The sequence below is a fragment of the Eschrichtius robustus genome, chromosome 21 (genome assembly GCF_028021215.1).
Source record: "Eschrichtius robustus isolate mEscRob2 chromosome 21, mEscRob2.pri, whole genome shotgun sequence".
NCBI lineage: Eukaryota > Metazoa > Chordata > Mammalia > Artiodactyla > Eschrichtiidae > Eschrichtius > Eschrichtius robustus.
In genome coordinates this window covers 25,858,632-25,873,624 of record NC_090844.1, presented here as the reverse complement: position 1 = coordinate 25,873,624, position 14,993 = coordinate 25,858,632, and the positions used below count along the sequence as shown (strand labels likewise).

Genomic DNA, 14,993 nt, shown 5'->3' with positions numbered 1-14,993 from the left:
GAGAGAAAAGAAAAAGGGGAGGGGGGGGTGTCAACCAAAATGTATCTCAACTTAGAGAAGAATAAAATGCTCACATAAAATATATTCAGGGGGGAAAAAGAAAAGAGAACTTAGATAATGAAATTATTCTTTAAAACACACTCACAGATATAGAAAACAAACTAGTGGTTACCAGTGGGGAGAGGGAAGCAGAGAGGGGCAATATAAGGGTAGGGGATTAAGAGGTACAAACTATTATGTAGAAGATAAGCTACAAGAATATATTGTACAACAGAGGGAATATAGCCAATATTTTATATTAACTATAAATGGAGTATAACCTTCAAAATTGTGAATCACTATATTGTACACCTGTAACATATAATATTGTACATCAGCTCTACTTCAATAAAAAATCATTCTTTAAAAAATTCCCAAAATTTATATATACATATATTTTATATATATATATATATTTTTTTTCAAGATACTAATTTCCTCAATCTTTACATTCTGATACCATTAAAAATCCTGAACACTGGTCATTTCAAAGAATCAAAATCCTATGCTAAAAAAGAATATGTAACTGGGCCATTATTTTTAAAGCACATTCATATCCCAGATCACAATTTATCTTCATCACAGTTCTGTGAATAGGTACAGCAGGTATCATACCCATTTTTTAAAAGGGAAGTTTATTTTCAAAGACAGGTAAGTATCTCTTGTCCATGGTTATAACATTCTGGAGAGTCAGACTATCCTATCACCAGAAGTAGCCCAAAGAACAAAGAGGACTCATAAATCTTAACAATGCTCATTTCTTCAAGACAGAAATTCTTTGGTGACATCACTCTTTTACGACCTACAGTTACTGTTCCACAAACATAGAATGACCATTCCAGAAGGCCACCACCCTCCTGTCAAATGATCAGTTTGATTGGATTTCACCCTTCTAAACCTTCTCAACAGAGACTGGGAGCACTTAAATTGTACATTAATTTGTAGGACACTTTACATTAAACACATATACCGTTCCTACTTTAAGCAAGACTGCTTCAAAGAATATCTATTCTCTACTGAAATATTTATGGATAAAATGTTATCACATCTGAGATTTACTTCAACATGAAATGGTAGCGGGGAATGGGTAGGCATAAAAATGAAACAACTTTCCCAAGAAGCTGATCATGGTAGAAGTTAGGCAACAGGTAGAAACAGGGATTTCTTGTACATTTCTGTACAGTATGTCCGACTTTTTCGTAATAAAACAGTTCAAAAAAATAAAAGCATAACGAATGGATTCTCCTCTGCACACAAAATTTCACTTACTAATCAACACAGCAGAACCTGAGATCTCAACATCTCTGTTTCCACTGAGTCTTAGAAAAGCCAACTACAAAGTCTACTTCTGCCCCAGTTCAAGCCTTAATGGGAAGTTAATTCCTCAAACCCACCAAAGGAGACTGCACCTCCTGGATCCGGTGAGCAATTATTCACTGCGTATACTGCGTAGAGCCTCAAGACTCCAAGGACAGCAGTCAGAGCCACGTTAGACATCAACAGGAAATGGAATACCTTCCCTACTCCAGGTAGGTTTGTTTTTCTACAACTCTGCCCTTACCAAGAAAATCCTCCCAAAATGTCACGAATGAGCATACAAAATTTCCAGTAAAGTACAGCAAAAACTATTTGAACGCGTGGCTTCTCTGCACTATTCCTACAATTACGTGTCCCTCTTTTTACTTATTTGCAGAGGAGGCAGAGAAGCAGGCATCAAATATGGAGACACAGCAGCGAGTTAGGAAACGTATTTCATCTGTTCTTAGCCTTTGATGCCTGATGATTTTCTCTATTTTTTTTTGTGTTTTTTTTTCTGACAGCTTGAAAATAAGATTTACTTCCTGAAGAGCTTTTCTAGGAGTCTTCCTTTTAAGATATGGTCTGTGAATCTCTGCTTCGGAGGTTTTAAAAAACACTAAATTCTCATGTATCTGGAATAGTATTTGTATATTCCTATTAATGCCTTAAGATCATTTTCAATTTTGTAAACCTGGTGAAGGGTTTTAAAGAAACAAATCTGCTGGCATTAAAGGGCACCAAAAACTGGTTTACATATATTACGAAAAATAAACCACCTCATTTTTTTAATGTACAGATTAAAAGAACTAGTTTGCATTTTTTTGTTGTTTTCACTTAATTTTGTGCTTAACTTGGCACACAACCCAAACTCTCAAGGTTTCTTCCCTTGTCTCTATGCGAAATGTTCTAAACACAGTATTTCAGATGTCCTTAACTCTCAATAAGTACCATGTCCCCTCACTCACCACTCCATTCATTTGCTTATCAATACAGCCTGAATACAAATCTACTGGATATTGTTTTCTTGTTTGAAATCTTCATGCAATTTGTTTGCATCTCGTTTTACTTTCTTTTCTCTTATTCTGTTCCCCCCTCCCTTTCTCTCACCTCTCCTTCCCTTTACCCCCCTGTCTTCATTTATTTATTTCTTATTTCTTTATTAAGAGTCTTGATTTCAAATGTGAGGAAACAATCGGACAAATTCAAATTGAGGGATATTCTACAAAAACAACTGGTCTAGGCTTCAGGAATGCCAATGTCACGAATGATAAAAGACTGCGAAACTGACCTAGATTAAAGGAAGCTTTGACAAAAAAAATGCAATGTGTAGCGATTGATTGGACCTTGGTTTAGGGGGGAAATAGTTATAAAGAACATTATTGGGACTATCAGGGAAATCTGAATAAAGGTACTGTAACAAAATTGAATTTCTCAAGTGTGATAATTGCATTGTGGTCATGCAGAAGAATGTCCTTGTTCTCAGGCAGTATCTGCTGAAGTATTTAGGGGTGAAATGTCATCATGTCTACAACTAAATTTCACATGATTCAGCAAACAAGGAAATGCATGCATAAAGAAAGGAAGGAAGGAAGGAAGAAAGAAAGAAAGGAAAAAAGGAGTTGTGGTTTCTCTTAGTTTTTCTGCCTTTTCCATCTGGTCTTTCTGCCATGGAAAAAAGCCTCAGGATTTCATTAAATACTTTTAAAGTCTTGGCTAAGTTTGCAGTCATGGAGATTCTTGGGAATATTTGTGTTATAATTCACAAATGTAGCTCTTAAGACGATATCCTCCATTTAAATTCTGTGAGTGGTATGGCACTGAAATCCTCATATGTTCAACCTGATAACCATGACTTTGGGGCTCCAACCCCACTAGGTCCTTTGGTGGAAGGAAAATAATCACTCATCTGGCAGATCAACACATCCATCCTTTCCTTTGGGGGTTCATGTGCAAAGACCAGTACATCTTTTGCCCTTAAGAGATGATCTATGACTTAACGAGGCACAGACCTTCAGATACAAGGTCTTTCTTAGCTAAAATATCCACTCCTTAAGCTGACCCTATTGTATAAACATTTCTTGATGTTTGGGATTCGGATATACCTCTATTGACTAGCCTGAGTTTCTCTTTCACATGCAGTCTCAAGACTGTCACAAGCGCAGGAGCTCCCGGCTACTCTGATTTTGCCTCCTTAGAAGTCCACTTGTCATAATGTCCCTGCATGTCTTCAGGGGAAATCACCTATGACATGAGGATACCCAGCTTTTCAGAGAACAGCTGTTTTAAGGTGTTAACTCAAAATTCTCCGTAAATGGAGAAACAAATCTGTGACCCACCAACCCAGCCACATGACTGCACTGTTGGCTCATGGGTGTTCTGCGGTCAGTGGTACCTTCTAGAAAAGTACCATAAAAATTCCTCACTCACTCCAGGTGAAGCCCAAATGCAAGCATCCTATATAGACTGGGCAACAACAAAAATTTTTCTTTGTCCTCTCATATAACCATCCTAACAGAATAGCCCTAGATATTTCACAGACTTGATAAAAATACAAACTAACATTGAGCACGTATGGTCTGTGTGTTTTTTCTCCTCTATTCATAGTGAGACAATTTTCAATAAATTTTCTTCCATTAGATTACAAAATAATAACTATATGTTACTAGAATACATTTTAGGAGTATGTATGTTTCTCACGTATACAGTTTACTCGCATGAAATAATCTCATTTATTTCACTGAAAAAGTACGTCACCAAGTATTTTCTAACACTCAGGTATAACTTTATAAGACCAGGGGTAGTTTCTAAACCTTGGGGCAATTTTTTAAAGTGAGTACTTGGATTTTAAAACTGCAAAAATTTTTCACTTGAATTTTAAAACTGTAAAAAAAAAATTAACGTGCCTTTCAATTCTTGTTTAAGAGTAAGTAGTCTGTTAATTAAAAATTGGTTGAAGGCAAACACAATGCTAAGTTAATGCTTCCAATGCAGTAAGTGGTCTGAGCATCTCTGGAATGGTTTAATTGTATTTGGTCCACCACAGTTCATAATTCTGCTTTCACTGCGATTCTGGAGAAGTAGCGTTTCCACACCCTGAAACAATTTAATGATAGAGCAAGTTTTAAGCAGTCTTTGCCTAAATCGATTTCAAACCTGCTTGACATTAATATGAATATATCCACACCCTTAGAAATGTATCAACAGAGACAGACAATCAAGTGCAACAAGGAGCAGCCTATAAAAATAGAAACTCAAAAACGCTCAGAGCAATGCCACATGTTTTACAGGCACTCCTTTTTACAGGCTTTAAGTGTTTCAAAGGGCTTTAAAAGATCACATATATACTCCTCCAACTCTAAGTCAATGCAAGTAGGTATACCCGTATACTTAAAAAGTCTATTTTTGCATGTCTACATTTTTTATTTGATACGTTGCACAATGTAGAAAAAATTGTGGCAGTAATCCAAAAAAATTATTTTACATGCTCACCACACAAAAATTGAAGGCACTAGGCTCATTTACTCCAATACTTTCATGTGTGAATAAATATTTGTAATAAAGGTGAAATAAATTTGTAAGAAGAACCATTCATCTAAGCAATCCTCTTGTTTTACTTGTCTCCTGGGCACTTTTTTTTTTTTTAATATGTTCAGTACTGCTATATCAAATATTGTACTGTATTGTTAAGAACAGGAAACAAATTTTAGCATGTGTATGCTGCCGAGACGTGCCGATAGCATGGGACACTAGATAAATTATTTCTGTTCTTTGAAGGTGCTGACAATGCAAAGCTAGCTCATGTTATAACTCTCCGCGTCTGTGCAGTTAATCTGAAGAGCCTCAACACTCTGAACAAACTAAACAGGAAACCTGCAAAATATTATCAAATAACCGTGAGCTTTCAGCTACGACCCCAGTGAAGTCTTCCCTGCATAAATCCATTTAAAAGCCTGATACCGCACACGTGCAAATCTCACAGTGAAAACTGGTGACTGGCAACCGCGTTAGTTGATAAAAGTCACACAAATATCATTAATCAGTCCTCAACAACGCAGAAGGATGTCCTTTCTTTCTTATAGTCATGTTAAAGGTAAATAAGTGACCGAAGTCTCTAAAACTCCTTTCTCAAGAAGATTTTGGTCACAAGAGAGTAGATAAAGTTTAGGCTTTGCCATCTGGTCGTCTCTTCTGGGCTGCACTCACGAATTTGACTATAAAAGGGAAAATTTATCTTATCAGGTTTCAATTTTGTAAATATAGCCATGTAAAAGGCAGCAAGTTCTAGTGCCAACAGTATTTCCCAATACACCTAGGATTAAAACTATTGCTACTGGGGCAGTGTGTGATCTTAAGTTATGTTAAGGACCATCCCACAGGTCACTGTTTGTTGCCACATGTGGTGACCGGCTGCTCACGCTGCCCTATATCTAGCCGAATCATCCTTCAGATAGACTGTTCCTAACTCCGGTTAACTAGAGTTCCCCGTGAGCTTAAATGGGAAACTACCACGTGTCCCTGTGTATTCAGCAAGGATATTTAGAGAATGAGATAAAGCATGTGGGTGCCTCCACTTGTGAGAAAGTCACTATAAAGTTCAGGGATTTACTATAAAGTATTCTCAAGCTGACTCCCTAATATTGGCAGCAAACTAAACCAGTCAACATATTGAGAATAGGCTTCAAGGTATAGTGAAGATAGTTGGACCCAGAAATACCATTTTAGCAGTTCCATGTCCAACTCCTTATACAAGGATGTGTGTGAATTACTGAATTAACACCTTTACGAGCATTTTGAACAATCCTCTTAACATCTGCATGGAAGGTGTCATTATACAACAGAAAACAATAAACCCAGGGGTGATATTTAGCATTTTACTTCTATTATTCACAACGGTAGTACCTCTACAGCCAAAGTTGGCATCTTACTAGTGTTAACCTTGATTTCGCAAACATTTCAGTCTCCGCTGGTGGGGATTTTCACACATGGACAAGCTCAGAGTTTCCCTTCCCACAGTTCACTGCTACAAGTTGGCTGAATAGTAGGATTCTTTTAAATGCTCATTTCTAGGGTATGAGCCACAAACAGGCTAGTCAAAAACTGTGCTTATTCTAAGGTCATAGAAAATGACATATCACATTCTACAGCTAAACACCACACCCAACAGGCTGCACTGAAGAGGCACATGTACAACAGAGAACCATTTAAGGAGTCTATCCCTCCCCAATCAAAGGAGGTGAGGTAAGAGCAGTTATTAGTAGGTGGTAACAGTCCCTATTTGGAGGCTTAGGCTTTTGATGGTGGCGGTAGTGGTGTGTCCATTTTGATTGGCACTATATCCAAACATCCAAATGTCTAAAGGTATCAGATGGAAGATATATAGTATCTCAGGGACCTAGCACAAAGTAAGACCTTAAGTGTTTGCTGAAAAAATAAGTAGAAGGAAGGATCTAGAAGATACTGACAAAGAAGAGACCCAGTCCAAACATTATTCCAAAGTCCACACCCACCTTCTCAAAAGACTTCTTAAATGTGAGATCAAAGGGCCCCAGTGATGTTATTTTTTGTTTTTATGCATTCCACTGAATTAGGACTCTTACACTCTCTGCCACGTGATGTTAATAGGGAGGAAATGTAAATTTAACTGGAAAATTGCCCAATAAGCAGTACTGCCTTTACTTTGCAATTTTTATATTCTCCTCTAGCTCTCTTATCTGGTCGTCACCGTTAGAGTGTTCTCTACTTGATTCCTGCCTCAGTTAAGAGGCTGATCCTCGAACGGCGTTCCTCCCCATCTCCTTTAATGTACCTTATCTCAGAGTCTCCCACAGAAGCCAGGCTGTTCTTCCATTTCAGCAGGAGAAGCAGACACATTAATATTATCTCTTTTGCCTTCAAATCAAAGTTGATCGATTGTCTTCATCGATTGACCCCAGTCTATAAGGTCTAAATTTGTTCCCTTAACTATTAAGTTATTTACCATCAACGTATATCCCAGATTTACCATTTGTGTCAAATTCCCTCTTCCCTTGTCCTTGTATGTATTTCTTGTAAGATGGATAATTATTCTTTCTGTTTTACAGGTGAGGATATGGGGGGTTATCCAGGCACTTGTTCAAGGTCACAAGGCTGTCAAGCTGCAGACCAGGATTTAAACCCAGGACTTTTCACTCCAGGAGGATAATTCTGCACAGTTTGAGGTAGAGATAAGCAAAAGGGGAGGAGGATAGCAGACTAAAGATCTAGAATGATTACTCCATTTCATAGTCACTATGGTAATTTTATGTGTCTTATAATAAGCTATATCAACTAGATCACCTCTCCACATGTGTCTGCGAGAGATTTACAACACTGTACAATTCCACAAGGGAAATGAGCGCAGATTTACTAGGTAAGAGAATTTTTCAGCCTGAAAAATTGATATTATGTTTGTTGAAGTTAGCAATCTTCCTCTATACAGTTCTGTAGTGCTTGACCCAGTTATTTCATAGGTTGAGGGTCAAAGATAAAATTATAAAACTACTATAAGAGTGGTCCCAAGACCTACGAGATGAAGTTAAAATAAGGTTCTCTTAGTACTTTCCGCAATAAACTCCCAATAATATTTAACACTGGTTGAGTACTTACTATGAACCAGACACTGCTCTAAGAAAGTCATGTTCATTAACTCTTTTAAGTTCTGTAACAATTCCAGGAGATATGTATTATTACCATTATTCCCAATTTACAGACAGCAAGACAGAGACAGAGAGGTAAAGCAACCTCCCACAGTCACACAGCTTGCATACTGCGGCGCCAGTATCTGGACCCTGGAAGTCTGACTCCAGAGCTCCTCCTCTTAACTCCTAGGCAATCAACTGAATAATTTGCTCTGTTGGATACGTTTATATGTCAAACGTAAGATTTAATTTATCGATATGTTAATAGTGTCCATATTTCCCTGATAAAACCTGGCATACACCGCAGGACAGATCATTTCTGCCTATTCCAAGTGCAAAAAATAGTCTGGGAGAGAAAGTTGATATGAAAATGGCTGGCTCTTCTAAGCTACTTTGATGACTTACGGGGAAATATATGTCTATGTACAGCTGATTCACTTTGTTATAGATCAGAAGCTAGCACACCATTGTGAAGCAATTATACTCCAATAAAGATGTTAAAAAAAAAACCCAACAATACAGAATACTTGAAATTGATATTATACAAAAAAATTGTTTTTTGAACTGTGTGATTGCTTGCCATCCACCAAATGCCACAGGGGTGGACTGTATATCACTCCAGTGTTCACTGAAATGCAATAGCTCCCACGTGAGGACATGGCAACAAGAGGGCCTTAAGAGATTACTGATGTTCTTTCCAGGTGTAAAGGCAGATCGCCGAGAAGCTGGAGTCAATCACGGCACCGTTGCTGGCAGCTTTAAGGTAAGTGTTCAACAGGCCTGCCTAATTAATGCTGTCAGCACAGCTGTTCCCAATTATAAGGACATCTCACTTACGGACATAAAGAAGCTGTTCTGCAAGCTTCACTTAAGGCCATCAATACACAGGGTTAAAATGGATCCATTACAGTTTGACCTAATTGACGTGTGGCAAATTTCATTTGACAAAAGTTTATAAATTTGATCTTTTCTGTTGTCAGAAAGCAGGGTTTATTTTTCCCCTTCGTTTGCTATCCATACCTTCCATATTCACTTCCAATATGTCACTTAAAGAGAGACCTGGAGAAATACCCAGTTACTGAAAGTTTGATATTCTATTTATTTATTTTCCTCTGGTAACGGGGTTCTTCTCTTCTGATGGGTTCATGACGTAAGTAAATTTAGGACACTAGCGTGACCTTGATGTGTTAATAATATGTGTCTATGACTATTATTTCTTTGTTCAAATGGAATTACAATCATTTAATTAACTGATGTCACTAAAATTCTCTTTCTTCCTTTGAGAGAAGGACCTTATTTCGATGTTCTGTACTAGATGAAATTCCCAGCTAAGATGAGTTAGTTAACACTTGATTATAACTAGTTTTAAACAATAACAGCTGTGGGAAAACTTTTAAGCATTGCATAAAACGTAAAGCACTGCTGTTGAACAAAGCCCTAATTTATACCAATATTAGTACCCCATCATCTACTTTTCACATAGCCACTTAAAACCTACTTCTCCTGTGAAGAAGAAAACACTCTAGCAGAGCTAAACATGAAATAAACGTGTTTCCTTTCGGGACCTCAAAAGTGTCTTTCTTTGTTATTTAGGCAGGTCAACTTTTCTGGCAACCATGTTCCTTATTTTTCTATTTTATTCACAGATAACTTATTAAACTGAACGACCCTTAAAAAGTGCATGCCAGGACTGAAGGGAGGCTTCTCAATTCACTGACGCCAACCAGATCAAAGTTAAATCTGTCTCTGCTTTGCTTACTATAGTTAAATAACCAGCTTTGCAATCCCTCCTTAAGTAGGGCCCAAGTTTGACTTTCGGAGGATCTTTAAAGCTTGTGTAGCTCTTTGCATTTTTAAGCTGGTCCACCGACAACCTAACAACTAACAATCCTTATCATTTTACTGCTACCCCACAGGAAAGACTAAGAAAGGCAAGTTTCCTATCTTAGCGTTCCCAGCGTCACAAATTCATTGAAGAGGCAGAAAATGACCAGAGTCAAATAAACAGATTGTTTACAGTAAGAAAATCTGTGCTACATCATTGATCATCTAAAGCAATATAATTCTGTGACCTGTCTAACAGAGCTACAAGGCTGTGACGCTTTCCTGCACAGTCGTTGGAAGCCAAACTATAAGATCAGAGCCAAAGGAGTCTGGTTTCAGACAACACACACACACACACACAATCACAATAAGGAAGACTTCGAATTCACAGTTTCCCTTATTTGACACAAAAAATTAGTTCACTAAAGCATCCCTTGAAAGTACAAGTGAGCTGCCTCCTGTACACTCTGAGATAACCCACTGGTTCTCAAATTGCAATCAAATTTTCTCAGCACAAAGATTCACAAACACTGCACAAAAGAAACCTAAATGAAGCTTACTTAGCATGTCAACATTTGCCTTTCATTTCCTCCACAGGGACACTGGCACGCCACTAGAAATATCTCGTTTTGTTTGTTTTTATGTAGAAAGAAGTTTAATTGGCTTCTTTGCTAATGGTTTCTAGTCCATGAATTTAACTGGCTAAACTCCACACATAACATTCTGTGCTTCTGCCTATAGCTTTTCATAGTCTCTATGAACAGGAAAAATCAGGAGTTTGCAGACCCAGGATCAAATGCTTGTTAGGTCTGTGGGACCAAAGAGGCACTCTGAACCTCAATAATCTTATCCATAAAAAGGGGTGAGGGGGGCTTCCCTGGTGGCGCAGTGGTTGAGAATCTGCCTGCCAATGCAGGGGACACGGGTTCGAGCCCTGGTCTGGGAAGATCCCACATGCCGCGGAGCAGATGGGCCCGTGAGCCACATTTACTGAGCCTGCGCGTCTGGAGCCTGTGCTCCGCAACAAGAGAGGCCGCGACAGTGAGAGGCCCGCGCACCGCGATGAAGAGTGGCCCCCGCTCGCCGCAACTAGAGAAAGCCCTCGCACCGAAACGAAGACCCAACACAGCCATAAATAAATAAATAAATTTTTTAAAAAAGGGGTGAGGGGACTAGATCTGCCTTACCTATTTCACAAAGCTGTAAAGATCTAATTAAAAATGGTGGTGCAAGCATTTTGCATCTTTAAAAAAATTTTGTTTTCATTTTTAGTGCCGACTGGACTGTCATGATCTATAGATCATCTGAAAAGTCAAAAAATGTTAGCTCATATAAATCCAAATGACACCAAATCACGTAATTAACAGCTAAAAAACTGCATATAGCTGTGGTCATTCCTCAAGACAAAAAAAAAAAAAAAAAAAAAAGCAGCTGGAAACTATCAAGAAGGGTCACTAAAATGTTCAAAGGGAAGTTCTGCCGGTGTAAAGGAACAGACTAAACATTCTACAAGCCTCACGACTGATACAAGGAAGGCCAAGAAAGGAAAACAGTGGGTCTCTAAAGTCATAAAAATTTTAGATTCATAGAAGAATACTACAATGCATGGAAAGCCCTGCAAGCATGAAGCAGGTAGCATTAGAATAAAAAAGGAAAAGAAGCACCTTCATACGTGATTTTATTTCAGCACGAAAGGTGATACTCAAGATGGCAAAATCTGAATAAGGTCTATAGTTTAGCTAATAGCATTATACCAATGTTAATTTTCAGTTTTGATCAATATATCAAGGGAACAGGGAGCTGGAGGAAGGGTATATGGGAACTCTGTCCTATCTTTGCAATTCCCCAGTAAATCTAAATTACCCCTTCCCCAAAACATACTCAAGATGACTAGCCCAATTTATGTATTTTTTGGATAGTAAGATAAGTGTCCCTCTTCTGTATTCCCATAAAGCCGTTATTATTCCATTTAGTACAATGCATTTTATCTTTATAGGCATTTGTTTCACCCAGGAGACAGAAGGCTCCTTTAAGTCAGGGGCTTTTTTCTTTTAATTCAGCTTTTATCCTAGTAACTAGCACAGTGCCCAATAATACTTGCTGAATAGGAGAATGAATAAAGAAATAAAGTCAGTCTGGGAGTCAAATATTCCATATCAAATGAGCCACTTGTTTCTCTCTAATGCACAAGATTTATGCAAAAACACACTGGCTTTAGCAGGGTTATCATGTACCTTTCCTACTCATATGATATGAATGTATCACATGGTCTTTTCTTAGCCAAACATTTAGAATATTCCATATTGAAAAGATCTTCTGAAATCCAACTAGTATCGAGATAATGGCTCATTCATAGAGATAACCAGCTTTATTCTCTTAGATATTTCTCTATTTCCATTCTTTCAACAAATATTATTGAGTGTCTATTGAATGGATACTACTGTTTTAAGTACTCAAGATACAGACTTGAACAAGAAAAACAAGATCCCTGCTCTCCTTGGAGCTTACATCTTGGGGTAGGGACAGGCGTAGAGGGAGAACCTATTAATCAGTTAGACTGTTATATGACTTGTAAAATAAATTCTTTATCTTTAACTCTTAAGAGCACTAAAAAATTGTTGAGGTAGCTGTATACTTTCCACTTAGTCATGCAATATAGCTTTCTTTTCTATTTAAGTTGAGACTGAGAATTGATCACTAAATCTTATTTATAACCAACTAATATTAATCAGTTAAACACTGCTCAATTGGTAAAATGGCATTTTGAAAGCTTTTATTCATGGTAGCAAATTATTTTTCATATTAAAAACAACTCTATTAAGGAGGCTTCCTCTGCATAAATTATATTCTCAATATTTCATTATACTATGTTACACTTTTACCATTATACAACTCAATATAAGTTGTGAAGTTTCCTGGTTAAAAGGCTGAATCAGACAGACCTAATTCAAATCCCACTCTGCCATATACTAGTTGTGCAACCTTGGGAAAATTCTTTAAATTCTCTAGACCCCAGTTTCCTAAAATTTAAAATGAGATTACAATAGAACCTACCTCATAGGGCTGTTAAAAGGATTGAAAAAGATCATGCAATTTAAGCACTGAGCAGTATGTGTCCTAGTGCAAGCACTCAATAAATGTTGGTAGCAATTCTTATTATATCTTTACTTAAGCCTTCAATATATTTCAGCAGTCTATAAAGCTTTCTAAATTAACATAAAGTTTTTAAAGTGACTGCTCACTTAGAGCTAAGACCAGTGAAAGCACATTCATTCCTCTGGCAGATGGAATAATGACTCCCAAAGATGTCTCAATCCTAATTCCTAGAACCTGTGAATATGTTGCCTTGTATGGCAAGAGGGACTCTGCAGATGGGATCAGGGTGAGGACCTTGATGTGGGGAGATGACGCTGTATCAGCTGGTTCACCCAATCTAGTCACGTGAATCCTTAAGAGCAAATAATCTCTCCCTGGCGTAGTCGGTAGAAGAATGGTCAGAGACGTAATGTTGCTGGCTCTCGAAGTCAGGGGAAGGGGCCCTGAGCCAAGGAATGCAGGCAGCCTCTAGAAGCTGGAAATGCCAAGAAAACAGATTTCCTCCCAGAGCTTCCAGACGGGAATGCAGCCCTGCCAACACTGTGATTTTAGCCCAGTGAGACCTGTCTCGGAATTCTAACCTACAGAACTTCAAGATAATAAATGTGTGTTGTTTTATGCCTCTAAGTTTGCGGTAATTAGTTATAGCAGCCACAGGAAACTAATACAATTCCCAGAGAGAAATCGATTCTGTTGATTTTCCCATATTAAGAACGGTGCAACTCTATCTCATGAAATGGTATATAGGATGTTCGTGTATAAAAATAGATAAATCAGGGTGAGTACAACTACTAGCTATGCATCACTTCACCTTTCATAGCCTCCTACTCAGGGGCCGAGAGAGGATCCACACTGAAGGAATCACACACCCCAGGGAACAGAGCTTGGAAACCATTAGGAGTTCAGGAACCAAGTTCAGCCCCAGAGACTGACCCCAACCAATCGTGGCCAAGACCATCATTCTCTCTCTCGGGACTCAGCTTCCTGTTCATAAAAACAAGAGGTTGGATCATCTTTCAATGCTAGTAAACTCCAAAGTGAGTCAGGGAGATCTTTTTTTTTTCTCCTTTTTGTACACTGTGTTTCAGGAATTTATGAACAGAGAGTCACCAACCTAATTTTTATATTTAAACATGATTTATGAACACTAGCCTCCCAATGACAACAGTACTGTCATACTACTAAAAAAGAGAAGAAAGGACTTCTATGAAATTTTCCAAGGTTCTCAAGAACCCAAACCTACATATTGGTAGAAATGTGCTTGAATTTGACAGTTAAGGTGACAAAATAAAATAAATCATTTTTTGAGTAACTTTACTATTTAAGTAGCAGTAATTTTTTTCTTGATTTCTGGAAAACATCATTTAGGGATTTTAATAAACAAAAATTTAAAACAAATCTTCAGACAAAGACTTTACAGATTAAACATTACACTCACTTCTGGGTTGATATCTGAAGAAGCCCACCACTTGGGAATCATATATCTTAGCTTTAGGTCATAATTTCTGTTTCTAAAGAAAGTTATTTCTTGCATGACTTTGGTATACCTCAAATATCTTACATAACACAAGGGAATATTGTGTAATGGGACCAAAAGTGTGCAGTGAATCTGTTGAACAATGATCTATCTGTAAAAGGGGGAAAATCATCCTGACATAAGTTAACAGCTATAGAAATTTGACAGATAAGAACATAGCCTAAATCAAGCTTCTAGACAGGTCATGAAAGCCATTCCTAAATCATCTTTAGTATCAACACTTTCTGACAAAAATCCACCAGCAATGCAGTTGACTTCTTTGATTTAACCATTAGAAAGTAACTGTGAGAAATCAAACTTTAGGAATTTTACCATAATAATGGTGACAAAAAATAAAGAGGAAGCAAAATTTCTATAGTGGTTCTGCTATAGCATGTTTTAATGTATTAATAAGTAGGTCCTAAGTAGGGGCATGATATCAGCACATTATTGATTTAAAGCACTAAGGGACAAGCTTTCTTCTGATTAAAGAGATAGCCATGGTAAGACATGAAGATCTTATGAAAAAAAGCTAATATCCTACAGATGTGCATTGCAAGTTG

The 14,993-nt window shown here is 37.6% G+C and overlaps 1 protein-coding gene across 8 annotated transcripts in view; it reads right to left on the bottom strand.

Annotated features, from left to right (window-relative positions):
- The window catches only part of NRG1 (neuregulin 1), a 1,032,063-nt gene that overhangs the window by 168,775 nt on the left and 848,295 nt on the right, over positions 1-14,993 (bottom strand). The window lies entirely within an intron of this gene.